Genomic DNA, 15,473 nt, shown 5'->3' on the forward strand with positions numbered 1-15,473 from the left:
AGCAGGCAAATTGGCGTCCAGTCCCACTGCAGGAGGGCCCGTAGAACCATAAGTCACCACACTCCCAGCAGAGACACCCTGGCAACCCAAGCCAACACCTGAAAAATTACCCCTCCCCGAAATTGGAAACATTCACCAACCTGAACCAAAACCCCAACCCAAAGGACCGAGGCCAAACTAGGCCCCGGACCCCACTGTGCAGAAAAAAACTGGTCCCTGGGTTAACAAAGGGCCCAGGGACAACAGGAAAAATTTCCGGCCTACCCTTCGCAGAAGGATCACCAAAGAAGACCCCCATCCCAGAAAGAAGAACCGAAGAAGCAGAGGGAACCACCACGGGAAAGGATAAAGGTTAACTTAACTTAATAATTGAAACAGGGACCAAATCTGAAGGACCTGCCCAAGGGACTTGGGCAAAGCAACAGACCCATCAGCACTAAAATCTCCTACCCCACTATTACCCACCAAAGCAGGCACCGCCAAGGACCTCTCCTGAATGACACCAGATTCGTGGTTGGGTCCAAAAGAATGCTCGAAAGCAGGAGCCAGAGTGAGGGAGACGGCTTCCCCTGACGATGCAGTCTGCACCAAGGAAAAGAAAGAACCTCCAGAGCCCACTCCAGCGCGCAAGAGCTGCGCCATCCTGCTCGTGCCAGCCGACCAAAGAGTTGACAGGCAGAAGAGACCCTGGAACACGCTGAATTAGGCGCAGAAGAAACTACCTGTGAGCAATCAGGATGAGCCACACCACTGCCCTTCCCCGCCGGGATTCTTACAACCTCCGAACAACTGCGAGTAGCCCCGCTGTCTTCAATTTGCATCGGCAGCCTACTCTCTCCACCCAAACCAGCTGCGGATCACCACCCTCCCCCCACAGGAGCCTGCACAGCCGCTCCTGATCGTGCTGTGCCACGAGCTGGCATATCAAGGGAAAGAAAGAACAACTATTGCAAGACAGCCCAGAAGGAACAGAAGACCCGACGAGCACGAAGCCGCACTGGAATTGAAGGGGCAGCACCCAAAGGTACCACACCTTTAGATAACCCCCCACCAGGTCCTACCCCTCTTCCCTTGTTGCATTGGGGGCCAACCAACCAGGACCTCAGCATCCTGGGAGATTTAAACCCAGTGCACCAATTCGGAAAGACAAACCCCCACCCATGCCTAACCGTCTCCTCACAGGAGAGCAGGCCTGGTGCCCATATTATCATGGGCATCCAGAGACCAGGCTCCTCCTGCCCTCCGATTACAATCTCAAAATAAAGAAATAGGATAGAAAAGGAATTACATAATTATCAAAAGTATGTAATTGAAAAAACAAATGTAAATAATGTAGATACAGCAAACTACAAAGTGAGACAAAGAATATAAAGAAAAAAAGTAGTTCAAAAAACAAAAGGAGTAGAACAAAGCAATGAATGCACTGAAGAGTTTATCCCTCCCTCAAATACTACATTTGAACAGTTCCCCTTAAGAAAGACATTTATTGGGCTTCTTCAGGTATGCATATTCTATCTGTTCTTTTTTTAAATTGTATTTTGGCGTTTTTATACTTCTCCCTCCCTCCCTTCCCCTTTTAATTTTTTATTTAATGTGTGATTGGTTTACCCTTTTGTGTTTCCTTTCTGTTTTCCTTTCCCTGGTAACTAGCAGAATCATCCAGTGTCCTGGATGTTTTGTAACCCAGGAGTAGGTTGTGCTGTGCCTGTGAAGACTACAGGCAAAGTTTTAAATTGTCATGCAAGCCATACCCAAGATAGTCCATCTCCAACCCCCCTAAAGATTAGAAAAATATAGCAGATGGATAAAATTTGAAGTTTCCAGGGGATAAAAATGAGCAAAAAATTTGACTCCCTCCCATTCAAAAAAAGAGAAAATGAATAGCAATATATTTCAAGTTTTAAAATATTCAATTCCAATGAAAGAATAACACTAGCAGCTTTATAAAAATAACTTGGCAAACAGTGAAAAATATATCAGGATCCTCCTTTTCATTCAGATTTGTACTTCAATCCTGAAGTGACATTAGTGTTTCTAGTCTTCAAAAAATGTTCCTGTTTAGCTGCTGCCACAGTTAGTAAATCTGATCATTAAAGCCCCATGCAAAAGCTATACTATAACACAGTACATAGCAATGACAGTAAATAAAGACCAAAAGGTCCATCTAGTATGCATGCATTGTGTTAAGGATGGTAGGTGCATTCTGTGCAGATTACTCCCATGCAGAAATGTTATATTTAAAGTTAACAAGAGTTACGTAAAGCATTAATACAGCATAGACAGTTCAAGAGAAGGATAAATAAATAAATACTTTAAAAGAGACCTATTAATGGCACTCTAAATTGGAAGTAATAGGGAACAGTCAGTTGTATTTGTACTTTAGCTTCTTCCTTTTTACCTTCACAGGTGGAGAGGCATGGACTGCTGACGTGTAAAACAGTACATCAGAAGAGAGAGCTTGGAAGCAGTTGCTGTAATTTCATGAGGGGTTGGGAAGGAGGAAAACCTGAACATATTGTTACTTGCTTTTCAAAAGAGATGAATAAAGAAATAAATTGGTTTGTAAACTTATCTTTTGCAGCACATTGATGGTGCCTATGGATATAATAGGGACAACTGTATTCTGTTATATATTGATAGCACCTGCAGATGATGTGGGGGGGGGGGGAGTTTTGACTATATTTGGTAATACTCTGTTCCTGAACATACCCAGATCAGTCCAGACCAGTGGGTTGTGCATTCCTACCAGCAGATGGAGTCAGAGAACAAAAACTTGGGCACTGCTACTTAACGAGCGCACTACCAGCAGTCCCTCAGTATTTCTCTGACTCCAGCAGATGGTAGAGATGCAAACCTGCAGTCAGTTAAAAAGTAAAAAAAAAAGGTTAATAGGGAAAGGTTTTTTTTCCTAGGATAGGCTAGTTTGTAATTAGTAGTGTAGCTTCCTGAGGTGTTAAGCACCTTCGTGGGCCATCCCTCAGTTGAAGCTGGGCGTCCGGGGGGTTGGATATCCCTGCCTGCGTCTCGCCCGCATTGGTGCTAGTGTCTCGATAGCCAGGGGCTCCTGGTTTCCTCGAGCACTGAGGAGGCTCCTCTCACTCCTTCCTCAGACTCCAACTCTGTCAGGTTAAAGTTTCTTCTTCAAAAAAAAGAAAGCAAGGAAGAAGCCTTTCAAGGTCCACCATTTGGGGGATGGGCCTTGCCATGCCTTTCATCGGCAGGCCAGCTGGAGTGGTGAGCTTAACCCCGCGTGTCCTTACAACCGCCCGGGGCTCTGGGTAGGTCGGCGAGGGGAGGCCTTCACGCTCGTGTGAGGCTTCTTTTTTTTTTCTCGCGTCGGCAGCTCTCCTTAGCAATTTCGCACCTGCAGGGAGTTTTTCTGTTTTAGCTCCTGCAGTCACGCAAAGGTTTTCTGACTGGAATTTTTTTCTTTTTTTTTAACCGACCGTGTTGCTGCTCGTTTTTCTCAGTGGCACCCCGGCCTAAGTTGGGAATCTGACAAGCGTGTGGGGCATCAGGGCAGGCCATAAATGCTAGTTCCCTGTGTTCTGCCTGTTCTTCAAAGCAGGAGGGAACTTCCTTGGAGGGAACAACAAGCAGGCAAGGGCTCCAGTCCTCCGGGGCACGGTCCTCCTCGGCGGGGGAGGGTAGTATGCGGCGGCTGCTAAGGGAAGAGGCGGCCCCTCTCATTATTTCTCCGGTGGACCAAATTCCCATGTTTGGGGATGACCCTGGGCCACCAGACCCTCCTGCAGGGGGTGGTGTTGATTCAGGGGAGTTTTGCCCTGAGTTTGTGCTCCTGCTACATCAGGCATTCCTGGCTAGGAAACAGGAGATCCTGAAGAGAGTAGCGCAGCCGAACCCTTTGGCGGAACCTCCACCAAAGCGGATACCCATGGGGTCCCCGAACCGCCATCACCCTGCACGGGCTCACCAAGGGGCTCAAGGTTGTGGATAGGTTGCCGACCCCACTCGGGGATCCCTCAGACCCTGAGGCGGATCAGGATCCGGGACTCACCCAGGATATGGGTGATGTGATACAGGACGACCCGGACCAAGTGGCGGTGTCTGCCGTGACTAAGAAGACCACCATTCCTGTGGCCGTAGCCGGTGCGCTGAAGGACATTCAGGACCGCAAACTGGAGATTCATCTGAAGCGAGTCTTTGAGGACTCCGCTCTGAGTCTCAGGGCAGCGATTTGCGCCAGCCTCATGCAGAGAGAGCCTGTCTTTGCTGGGTTCAGGAGGCCGCCGCAACCCCCAGTCCCGATGGCCAGCTTGCAAGCCGCGCGTTTGGAGGCAGGAGTTGCCTATGTCGCGGACGCGTTGTATGACTTGATTAGGACCTCGGCGCGTAGTATGGTGTCTGCAGTTACGGCTCGTAGACTGCTCTGGTTGTGTAATTGGTCAGCAGACTTATCTTCCAAGTCTCAACTTTGTAACCTCCCCTTTAAGGGCAAACTTCTCTTCGGGGAGGATCTCGACCAGTTGGTGAAATTGCTGGGGGAGTCCAAGGGAAACCGATTGCCAGACGATAGGAAACCTTCGGGGAAGGATTTTCCCCCGCGGGCTCGTTTTCGGGATTCTCGCAGATTTCACCCTCATAGGTCTTCAGCTCCTTCGGGGTCCAGGCCAGGCTTGGGACATCAGCAGTCCTTTCGTGGAGGACGGCGCCCAGGCAGAGAGTCCACGGACCAGGGTGCTGGTCGTGGAAAACCTACCCAATGAAGGCAGATTGTCGAGCTTCTACTCTGAGTGGGAAAAGATTACCTCGGACCGATGGGTCTTGGAAGTGGTCCTGGACAGTTACGCTTTTGAGTTTTCGTGCCCGGTGCGGGAGGCCTTTGTGGAGTCTCGCATCGCTTCGCAGGTCAAGCGTGAGGCAGTACAGGGGACTCTACAACGGCTGCTCGATCTCCAGGCCATTGTTCCATTTCCTCTGGCAAAACAGGGCACGGGACGGTATTCGGTCTACTTTGTGGTTCCCAAGAAAGAGGGCACCTTTCGACCCATTCTGGATCTGCAGAAGGTGAACAGGTACTTGCGAGTTCCCATTTTTACATGGAGACGTTAAGAACCGTGGTGACCACAGTACGCAGAGGAGAGTTTCTCGCATCGTTAGAACTCACCGAGGCAAATCTCCACATCCTGATTCGCCGGGCTCACCAGCGGATCCTGCGCTTCAAGGTGATGGGCCAACATTTCTGGTTTCAAACTCTTCCTTTCGGCCTGGCAACGGCTCCATGCACTTTCACCAAGGTCATGGTGGTCGTGGCGGCGTTCCTGCGCAAGGAAGGGGTCCTTGTTTACCCGTAACTCGATGACTGGCTAATCCGAGCGAAGTCTCAGGAGGACTGTGTTAGATCGGTTCAGAGGGTGATGCTCACCTTGCAGTTGCTCGGCTGGGTCATAAATGTCCAGAAAAGTCATTTGGAGCTCACGCAGTTGTTGGTCTACTTGGGAGCGCTGTTTGACACTTTCCGAGGCAAGGTTTCTCTGGCAGCGGACCGTGTAACAAAGTTGCAGGATCAGGTCCAAGCCCTGCTTCAGAGGAAGAATCCAACAGTTTGGCATCACTTTTAGATTCTGGGATCTGTGGCCTCTACCTTGGATTTGGTCCCATGGGCGTTTGCTCATTTGTGTCCATTGCAGCGTGCACTGTTATCGCGGTGGAGTCCAGTGTCGGAACATTTCCATATACCATTACCCCTCCTTCCAGAGTCCAGATTCAGTCTATCATAGTGGCTTACAGGGAGTGGACTTAGATCCTCCGAATTGGGTGGTTAGCTCCACGGATGCCAGTCTATCCGGATGGGATGCAGTCTACCTCAACAAATCCACCCAAGGACTTTGGTCTCCAATGGAGAAATCCTGGTTCATCAACTGCCTCGAGATGAGGGCTGTCCAGCTGGCTCTCTGAGCATTTCTTCCTCTGGTCAAGGACACAATGGTTTGAGTGTTCTCAGACAACGCGACGATGGTAGCTTACATCAACTGGCAAGGCGGGACACAGAGTCTCACAGTAGCACTGGAGGACAGGCTATTGTTTGCTTGGGCTAAGCGCCATCTCAAAGGAATCGCCGCGACTCATGTCGCGGGTGTGGAAAATGTACAGGCGGACTTCCTCAGCAGGCAACAGCTCGATCCGAGAGAGTGGGAGTTAGCTCCCAAAGCATGGAACCTCATTTGCGCCAGGTGGATCTTATGCCTCAGTTGGATCTGATGGCAATTCGAGCCAATGTGAAGATGGAGCGCTTCTTCAGCCATCATCGAGAAATAGGTTCGGTAGGACTGGACGCTCTGGTATGTCCGTGGCCCTTCGGGCATTCTTTTCTATGCCTTTCCTCCCTGGCCTCTCATCGGTCGGCTTCTATGATGCATGGAGCAGCATCCAGCAATGTAGTGTTGGTGGCTCTGGAGTGGCCGTGTCGCCCATGGTTCACGGTCATGGTGCGATTAGCCTTGGAAAGTCCTCTACAGCTGGCGCATCTTCCGCATCTACTCCGTCAGGGGCCCATATTTTTGGATCAGGTGGATCACTTCTCTCTCGCGGCCTGGCTTTTGAGAGGCAGCGATTGCGATTGAGGGGATATTCCGAGCAGGTCATTTCCACTCTTCTTCAGGTGTGTCGGCCTTCTAATTCTATGATCCTATATTAGGGTCTGGAAGTTATTTGAGGCATGGTGCTGCCAGCGCTCCTTGGATCCTTTGTCAACGGAGATTCCCCAAGTGTTGGACTTCCTGCAACAAGGGTTGGCCAAACGTTTAGCTTTCAACTCTCTTAGGGTTCAGGTGGCTGCCTTAGGTGCCTTAAGGGGCAGAGTTCACGGTCGCTCACTGGCAGTGCATCCAGACATTTTGCGTTTCCTCAAAGGAGTAAAGCATTATGTCCGGACTGGAGTTTGAACCTGGTGCTTCGGGTGTTTTGCGAAGGGCTCTCATTAAGGATTTGACTTTGAAGACCGTTTTCCTCACAGCCATTTGTTCTGCTCGACGCATTTCAGAGTTACAGGCTTTGTCATGTCGAGATCCTTTTCTTAGGATTTACGATGATAGAGTTTTGCTGTGCATGGTTCCTTCCTTCGTGCCCAAGGAGGTCTCTGCTTTTCATATCAATCAGGCGGTGGATCTGCCAGGATTTCCGAATTGGTCCAGGGTTTCTCCTCAGGAGAAGGAACTTCATCTTTTGGATGTACGTCGCGTTCTTTTGCGCTATTTGAAGGTTACTAATGACTTCCGGCGTTTGGACCATCTGTTTGTCTTGTTTGGGGGTCCTAAGAAGGGTGACAAGGCTTCGAAGGTGACGATTTCGCGCTGGATTAAGGAGGCTTTTGCTGCAACTTATGTTGCCCGCAGGTGTCAGGTGCCCGTGGGTCTAAGAGCTCATTTCACTAGAGTCCAGGCTACCTCCTGGGCTGAGTGTCAGCCTACTATCGCCTCAGGAGTTGTGCAGAGCGGCGGTTTGGTCCTCCCTGCACACTTTCACCAAGCATTATCGTTTGGATGTGAGGGCACAAGCTGAATCGTGCTTTGGGGAGGGTGTACTGTGAGCGAGTCTTTCGGGTTCCCGCCCAGTGTAGAGTAGCTTGGGTACATCCCACTGGTCTGGACTGATCTGGGTATGTTCAGGAAAAGAAAATTGGTTCTTACCTGCTAATTTTCGTTCCTGTAATACCACAGATCAGTCCAGAGACCCATCCCTCTTTTCAGATTCCGAAAGACTACCTTGAGAGGTGATATTTCCTGAAGAAACAATTTGGTCTTTTTGCAAATGCTCCGGAAGGGGCAAGTTCCGAGGTGGTCTAGTGGGTTTTTTTTGTTTTATCTGTTCTGGGCGAGAGGTTGGTGGTTAAGTTTTTGGGTTCCAACCCCCTTCGCCTTTTAAGAAAGGTTTGGTCGTTTAGACTTGGGTACAGGTCAATACTGAGGGACTGCAGGTGGCATGCTAGTTAAGTAGCAGTGCCCAAAGGTTTTGTTCTCTGACTCCATCAGCTGGTAGGAATGCACAACCCACTGGTCTGGACTGATCTGTGGTATTACAGGAATGAAAATTAGCAGGTAAGAACCAATTTTCCTATGGTACCTCTGGGTATTAGATAAAGAAAGTATCAGCCATGTGTGCTACTCACTGAAATCTGTGGTGGTGTAAACACTCCTACAGAGAGTCAGGCCCAGATTGTAAAAACTAACATGTACATATGTATATTATTCTCGTATTATCTACTCCTGTCCTTTGTTTACCCCCTCCCTGTTAAAAAAAAAAAAAAAAAAAAAAAAAGTTATTATTGTAAAGCTTGTTGCTCAGTTATGTTACATTGTGAACCGAGGTGATGTTTTGCAAACGTGCCTCGGTATATAAAAAACCCGTAAATAAATAAATAAATAAATAAATAAATGGAAAATATCCTTTAATGCAGAAAAATTGTTTCCCAAACTTATTCTGGGGACCCTATAGACAATTTGGTTTTCAGGATATCCCCAATGAATATGTATAAGATAAACCTGCATACACTGGAAATGTGAGGGGCATATCATGTTGTTCCATCACAATATTGTGTGTGGTTATGGTAAGGGCCAAGATCCTGGAGACCCTCTCCTTTAGTCTAGACCAGAGCTTTCCAAAGTGTGTGTCGCGACACTTTGGTGTGTCGCCTGAGGTGTGCCGGTGTGTCGCGCAAGCCCGGTGCACGTGACACACCGGCAAGTGGGAGCCAATGCAGCCGCCAGTGGAGCTCATCCCACTGGCGGCTGAGCAGTAAAATATCGCTGGCAGGAAGATCGGCAAGGCCGTGGTGGAGCTCACCTCACCACGGCCCGAAGAAGAGAAAGGTCACGTCGAGACGTGCAGGTGCTCCTCCTCCTTCCTGCCCATGCGGCCCCGGAAGAAAAATGTTGCCGGAGCCACACGGGCAGAAAGGGGGAGGAGCATCAGCCGCGTCCAGAAGAGGAGCAGCAGCGGGGAGAGAAGAGGAGGAGGCCCGGTAGCAGGGTCGCCGCCGCGATCGGCCCGAGAAGATCAGGGTCGCTGCAGAGTCCATCCTGCAGCGACCCGTGAAGAGGAGGCCCAGAGGTAAGAGAGCGGCTGAGGGCCCGTAGAGTGCGTCTGTGAGCTGAGTTGAGCGATTGTGTGCGTGAATGAGGTGAGTTGAGCGATTGTGTGCGTCTGTGAGCTGAGTTGAGCGATTGTGTGCGTGAATGAGGTGAGTTGAGCGATTGTGTGCGTCTGTGAGCTGAGTTGAGCGATTGTGTGCGTGAATGAGGTGAGTTGAGCGATTGTGTGCGTCTGTGAGCTGAGTTGAGAGATTGTGTGCGTGTATGAGGAGAGTTGAGAGATTGTGTGTGGGAGTGAGGACCTGAATGTTTGCAGAGACAGCATGTGAGAGAACCTGTGTGTGTGTGTGTGTGAGAGAGAGACAGCATGTGACAGTGAGAGCCTGTGTGTATGAATGATTGTATGAGAGAGAGCATGTGACAGTGAGAGTCTGTGCTTGAGCAAGACAGCATGTGGGAGTGAGAGAGAGCCTGGGTGTGTGAGAGTCAGACAGCATGTGCAAGAGAGAGACTGTGTATGAATGATTGTATGAGAGAGAGCATGTGACAGTGAGAGCCTGTGCTTGAGCAAGACAACATGTGGGTGTGAGAGAGAGCCTGGGTGTGTGAGAGTCAGACAGCATGTGCAAGAGAGAGACTGTATGAATGATTGTATGAAAGAGAGCCTGTGAGTGTGTGAGAGAGAGAAAGTATGTGAGAATGAGAACCTGACTGAATGTTTGAGGGAAGAAGATAGATGGAGAGAAAAGAAATAGAAAAAAAGACAATATGAAAGGAATTGGCAAAAAAATAAGAAAGGGGAGGTGGAACAAAAAAGCCTGTGACCAACCGATTAGAAAACTAAGATCAGACAGCAAAGGTTAAAAATAAAGAAATAAATTACTTTTTACTGATTGGCACATGTAATCTTTGGTAATGTGCAAGAGTAGCACTTTCTCTATGCTGATTTCACAATGTACGAGATCAACATGGAGGAAGTGGAAACCCACGGGTCCTGCACAGAGGAGGCAGCAGAATGGGCTTCAGTGCCAATAGCAGCAATCAGCGCCTCCCCAATAGCCATGCGGCAGCAGTGACAGTGGCAGCAGAGGAATGAGAGAGGCTCCGAGGTTGCTGGCAAAAGAAAGAGAGGGGGTTTGCCTTTAGTGTGTGCCTGCCTGAGGGTGTGTCTGTGTATGAGAATGTATGGGTGTCTTCCTGGGGTTTGTATGTGTGAGAATAGGTGCCGGCCTGTGTGTGGTGTATGTGTGTGTGAGAATGAATTGGTGCCTGCCTGAGGGAGTGGTGTGAAATTGAATGGAAGTCTGCCTGGGGGTCAGTTTCAGTGTGTGAGAATGACTGGGAGCTTGCCTGGGTGTGTGTGTTTGTGTGTATGTGAGGGAGCCAGACAGAGTATGTATGAGAAAATCCAGGGGAGTAAGAGTTTGTGTGGGGGGGTGTGTGTGGAGGGAGAGAGAGTGTCTTAGAGCTTGAGAGTGTGTCAGTGTCTGTGAGAGCGAGAGGTTATGGTGGGTATAAGAGCATGAATGTGTATGTATGTGACAGTATATGTGTGAGAGAGAATGGAAATGTGAGTATGTGTGAGAGAGAGAGGATAACCTCCTAATCCTTGACGATATCAGGGTGACTGGAAATCAAGAGCTCCCACGTATGGACAGCAGGGGCTTTTTAAAATCCTTATTAGTTTTAATTATTGGGTGTTATTTGATATATGTGCTGTTTTGAAAAAAATGTATATGATATGTGCTGTTTTGTAAAAAATGTATATGATTTTAATGAATAGAAATTCTATTTATCAGTAGTTTTAAAATATTCTTTTATTAGTATGGTTTTACTATAACTGATGCTTTATGTTTCTTGATTTTATTTGTTTTATGAGGAATGATGGTTCTGTTTTTCCATTATTAATACACAGAGTCTGGCTTCTTGGGGTTTTCATTTCAGTTTTTGTCTAATTTGTGCTCCTTTATTTTGTATTCTGTATTTGGTGAGGGTCTGTCTCTGCTCTGTGTGTGTGACCATGATGAGAAATTCGCTAGCATAGGGATCTATAGCAATTGTTTCCTCAGTAGGTGGTGTATTGGTATTCTAGGACCCAGTATAATATTTACCCTTGCTTTTTCACAGGTAGGGTTATTGTTGTTAGAGTCCTTGGTGTTATTACTGTTATGTTATGATGGGATTGCAGTATAGATTTTGAGTGTCGTTTTTTTTTTTTGCGAGGTTTTATTTTCGTTCACAATGTGCCTGGCAGTGGAAGGTGTTTGTGCTGCTGTTACTGTGAGGTGACACCAGAATTTGAAAACATCTTTTAGTATGATGAGATGTAAGGGAAACATTCAAGCTCATTGTTTGGGGGAATTTCAGTGGATGCACAGAGTTACAGAACTGGAGGTGCAGGATTTATATTGACATTCTGTCCCTTCCTATAAATTCCAGTCTTCACTCTCATAGCCATATAGAATTAGTTGAATGAGGCTATCAAATAATTTTATAGTGTGAAACTGGCCAGCTTTTTAAAATTACGCAGAAGACCCTTTGGACTTTCTTATTAACACGAAATATTCAAATCTGTGTTCATCCCATCAAGCTCATATATCTCATTAAAGAGGTAAATTGAATAACACAATAACTTTGTTTTATTATTGTTACTCATAAATTATAACAATAACATTAATCTTGGAATATTATATATTTTTAATATAAATGAAAGATTTTCACAAGATAGGTTGTGTCGTGAAACATTTTATTATGTATATATTTAAGGAAACATACATAAATTGTCGAAATACATTTTGTTCGTTTAACCTTTAACCTCTGGTTTGCTAGTAGACTGAATTACTGTGTCCCGAAATTATGTTTGTCTAAAAAGTGTGTCACCAACATGAAAAGTTTGGAAAGCTCTGCTCTAGACACTTCACGGTGCTCTCCCACATCAAGTCAGCCTGACAGTAGATCCCAGGATGATTAATATTTATTCTTCAAGAATAAGCAGGATGGTAGTCCTCACACATGGGTGACATCATCAGATGGAGCCTGGCACGGAAAACTTTTGTCAAAGTTTCTAGGAACTTTGACTGGTACACTGAGCATGCCCAGCATGCCGCTAACCACAACATGCGCCAGGGGTACAGGTTGCATTTCCAACGAGTTTCCACCCTGCTCTCTCTGTGTCCATAGTGGATAACGGTAGCAGACCTACAGATGCTTCAAGTAGAGCTCTCTGCCCTCTTAACGGCTCAGGCAGTCAGACCAGTTCTGCCAAGCCTGCAGTGCGAGGGGTTCTATTCCAGGAATTTCCTCATTCCAAAGAAAACTAGTAGCCTTTGGCCCATTCTGGACATGAGGGCATTGAACCGATTTCTGTTTAGAGAAAAGTTCAAAATGGTCTCATTGGGCACCTTGATTCCCCTTCTCAAGGTGGGAGACTGACTCTGCTCCCTCGATCTCAAGGACGCATATGCCCATATCCCCATTTCTCCGACGGATCACCAGTACCTGCATAGAAGATGGATACTTTCAGTACCAGGTGCTTCCCTTCGGCCTTGCAGTCGCACCCCGCGTTTTCACCAAATGCCTGGCGGTAGTTGAAGCCTATCTTCAAAGGCGCAGGGTTCATGTTTTCCCTTACCTTGATGATTGGCTCATCAAGAGCAACTCTAGGCAGGGGGCGCGGAGTGCCCTGCGGGTCACAATTCGAGTCTTGGAACATCTGGGGTTTCTGATCAACTATCTGAAATCCCATCTCCAGTCATCATAACGACTATTGGGGCTCGGCAGGACACCGTCCAGATGAAGGCTTTTCTACCTCGAGACAGAGCAGAGACCATTGGTCTTGCACGGATAGTCTCCAGTTGCTCCCACATCTCAGCACACTAATTTCTCCAGCTGCTGGGTCATATGGCAGCGACGGTGCATGTTACGCCATTTGCTCAACTTCATATGCACGGGGCTCAGTAGACGTTACGCTTTTTCTACGCCTGCTCTGTTAAATGGTTCCCCCCTTGTTCATTGTAAACCGGTTCAATAAGACTTGTCTTGAGCATCAGTATATTAAAAGAACTTAAATAAATGTCAAGCCACCCAGGATCTGCAGGCTCATGTCCTAATCGCCACTGTCCTTCAGCAATACCTTGTGTGGTTATATGTTTATTTATTTATTTAGGGTTTTTATATACCGACATTCTCGATATAAATATCAAATCAGGTCGGTTATGTAGGGTGATCTGGTACACCCTACATATATTCAGGGAGCAGTTGCTCAACAAAGTGGACCTTGTTCAGACTGACAATCAGGTGGCTATGAGGCATCTAAACAAGCAGGGTAGAACGGGGTTGTACGCCCTCTGTCAGGAAGCATTCCAAATCTGGTCATGGGCCATCAAGAATGGCATTCTCTTTAGGGCAGTTTACCTCCCCAGGTTGGACAACGTCCTTGCAGACTCCTTGAGCCGAGCCTTCTAGCCTCACGAGTGGTTCCTCAATCAAGAGATAGCAAACTGCATCTTTCGCTTTTAGGGCATCCCAGACATTGACCTGTTTGCTTCCCTGGAGAACAGGAAAGTGGATTGCTTCTGCTACCTAGGCTGGACAAGCAGCGGCTTGGTAGTGGATGCCTTCTCACTTCACTGGGGTACCAGGCTGCTATACGCTTACCCTCCCCTTCCGCTCATTTCAAAAACGCTCCAGAAGCTCCAACAGGGCCAGGGGTACCATGATCCTGATCACACCTTTTTGGCCTCGCCTGGTCTGGTTCTTGCTTCTAAGGGAACCAGCCTCGCGTCCCCCGATTTGGTTGGGGACTGCTCCGGACTTAATCTCCCAGGACCAGTGCATGCTCCGCCTCCCCAACCTCCAAGCCCTGTCCCTTATGGCTTGGATATTGACCAGATGAATGTACAGACTCTAGGCCTTTCAGAAGGCATATCTCGAGTCCTCTTGGAGTCCAGAAAACCCTCCATAAGAAAGTCCTAAAATCTCAAGTGGAAGCAGTTTTTGGCTTGGTGTGTGGGGCACAGTCTGGATCCTTCTCATGTTCCCCACAGCATCTTTTGGACTACCTGTTGCACCTCTCCTAGTCTGGCCTACGGACCATGTAGGGTTCACCTTAATGCCTTCGGGGTATACCATCAGGGAAAGGATGGGGCCCCCATTTCATCCCATCTGCTTGTGAGGCATTTCAAGAGGGGCTTGGTACAACTGAGCTCCCCCACGTGGCCCCCAGCGGTCTCCTGGGACCTCAGCTTTGTCCTGTCTCAACTCATAAAGGCTCCATTTGAGCCACTGTGATCTGAAGTACCTGTCCTGGAAGGTTATCTTCTTAGTGCTGCGTTTGAGGCATTTTGGACCCTTGGTCGCAATGGAGATGACTCCGCCCCTGGGGAAGAGCCCCATGGGGAACCATTGCGATAGGCTGACACAGCAGACACCCAATGGATAGATTCTTTATTGTACTGCTGTATAGATGGTAATGCAGGAAGGTAAAGCACTGTTCCACGAGGTGCCAATATGCTCAACAGGCTCAGAAGTATAGTCTCACCCAGATGTTCACGATAGGCAGGAGTCCGCAGTGCAGGTAACGCCGCGGCTGGTGGGTGGAGTTGGAGCACTGGTTAGTAGAGGTACTCACAGAGTGAAGGTATCTTTCTGATGGTGGAATGGTGGGACCGAAGGTCCGAGGTACAGGATATGAAGTAGATAGGCCCTCGAGGATCGAGTACCCAATGGTCCAATATCCTGGAAAGAGTAAGAGAAAAGACCCCCGAGGAGCGGTTGTCTAGGCTAGTGAGGACCCCGAAGGGAAGTTGGAAGCGAAAGACCCCTGAGGAGCGGGTGTCTAGAGCTTCTGCTGGAGCGAGGCCCTTAGCGAAAGGAAGCGTCTAAGCTGGCAGCTTAGAGCAGGCAGAGTAACGAAGCAAAGTCTTTGCTAACTCGATTTGGTAGCGGAAGTGGAGGCTAGTTATACTCGGAGGTACTGACGTCATGCGGTGGGGCCACCCCCAAGGTTCCCGCCATGAGGTGTATTTGAGCGTCAGAGATGTGCGCACTCGCACCCTAGAAGGTCACGGGAGTGAACATGGCGGATGGGGACACCCATGCTGGTCTGAGAACGCCGAGGCCCGCAGCACCCCGCACCGGAGACAGCCATCTTGCCCAAAGAGAGAGAAAATGGAGAAAAAGAGGTAAAGCAGAGCGGTTGTAGCCATCTGCGACCGACGGACGCAACACTTAGTTGATGTTATTTCAGCGCACAGGATGAGTGAGCTGCAGGCTTAAACAAAATTCTGTCATGATAAGGTAGTCTTGCATATGCATCCAAAGGTCCTTCCTAAGATGGTCACTGAGTTCCATCTCAATTAGTCCATTGTGCTGGCTTCCTTTTTTCCAAGGCCACATGCTCACCAGGGTGAACTGGCTGTGCAC

General features: G+C 48.2%; 1 protein-coding gene and 1 long non-coding RNA gene across 8 annotated transcripts in view; both read left to right on the forward strand.

The window, feature by feature from the left end:
- The window catches only part of LOC115075848, a 52,765-nt gene extending 50,060 nt beyond the window's left edge, over positions 1 to 2,705 (forward strand). For both annotated transcript variants that reach the window (XR_003852628.1, XR_003852626.1), the window contains exon 4: positions 2,407 to 2,705. This is a non-coding gene — a long non-coding RNA (uncharacterized LOC115075848). The remainder of the gene's footprint in view (positions 1 to 2,406) is intronic.
- Positions 1 to 15,473, forward strand: part of LOC115075846 (carcinoembryonic antigen-related cell adhesion molecule 3-like) — a 570,763-nt gene that overhangs the window by 335,011 nt on the left and 220,279 nt on the right. The window lies entirely within an intron of this gene.

Source organism: Rhinatrema bivittatum, chromosome 14 (assembly GCF_901001135.1).
Source record: "Rhinatrema bivittatum chromosome 14, aRhiBiv1.1, whole genome shotgun sequence".
Classification (NCBI taxonomy): Eukaryota; Metazoa; Chordata; class Amphibia; order Gymnophiona; family Rhinatrematidae; genus Rhinatrema; species Rhinatrema bivittatum.